Source organism: Neophocaena asiaeorientalis, unplaced genomic scaffold, assembly GCF_003031525.2.
Source record: "Neophocaena asiaeorientalis asiaeorientalis breed wild unplaced genomic scaffold, Neophocaena_asiaeorientalis_V1.1 scaffold330, whole genome shotgun sequence".
NCBI lineage: Eukaryota > Metazoa > Chordata > Mammalia > Artiodactyla > Phocoenidae > Neophocaena > Neophocaena asiaeorientalis.
In genome coordinates this window covers 1,276,767-1,277,952 of record NW_020175667.1, presented here as the reverse complement: position 1 = coordinate 1,277,952, position 1,186 = coordinate 1,276,767, and positions in this window count along the sequence as shown.

Below are 1,186 nucleotides of genomic sequence, written 5' to 3'. Positions count from 1 at the left end.
TCCAGCTCAGTTTAGCTCAGGTTTGAAGTTCTTAGGGCTCCTCAAAGCCCCAGGGTTTATCTCTGGCTAGAGACTTCCTCCTGCTGGTGGCCTCTGGGCTTGCAGCCACTCCGGGTTCCTCCCCGTGCCATTGTTGCTGCTGCGGTGAACACAGCATACAGAACCCCTGCCTGGTTCCAAAAAATTGCCTTGGAGGCTGAAATAGCCATGTGCAGCCTAGAGCTCCCCATTCATTTCACACTATTGCAAAGCCATTTTGTCTATGTCTTGGCCATACCTGCTCATTGAACCTCAAATCTTCCCTCGATATCACCAAGGCTCACCCTCCTTGAAGTCATGACCACTTTCTCTCCCATTACTGGCCTGCCATAGCTCCTTCCCTCCTGTCTTGTCCCTCTTCCCCAAATCTGGCTGATATCAATACTACCGCTGTTTAAGACTTCTGTAGATCTTAAGTCCTCCTACCTGGAGGCAATCAGAATCTCTTGCTTCTGTCACTGTTGCTAAATCTGTTACTGTTTGCACAATCTGCAAACAATACAGAGCCAGAATAACTCTGAGGTCACCTCTGGTGCCCTGGGATCTGCTGTGGCTGCCTGCAAGCTGCCTTTATGAACCAGTTCTAACTTTGATCAGAGACGGATCGGAATGTTACATAGACACTCTGCCTGAGTGGCTTCCAAAGTCTTGTCCAGATCATTTTCCCTACGTTTCCTTGGCCCTTGTTTGCCTTTGGACCTGGGTTTCTGGAGCCAGATTAATTTAGATCATTGTCTTAAGTCACGCCTGGAGACTGACAACTCATAGTGACAGTGTTTCTGGCTGTCCCTGGAAGCCATCTTCCTGGAAAAGTCCTGTTTCCATGCTGCAGTTCTGCGAGCTCCTTTTGAATAAGTGCCTTTCAATTTGGGGAGTATTCTGGTACGTTAACACTATCCCATATCACTGATTGCAACTTTCTCTATTGATGACTTAAAGAATTCAATGTGACAAGAAGATGCTAATATTATTCACCAGGATATAGTATGAATAACATATTGTTATCACTACTTTTATGCCAAAGAGATTCAACCTACTTGCCTCTTCTATATCTGGGAATCACACCTATAAATTTCCTTATAATTCAATGGCATGACTCCTTTGAGATTAATATGTTTCTAATTTTTAGTAGGAGAAAATGAGGATA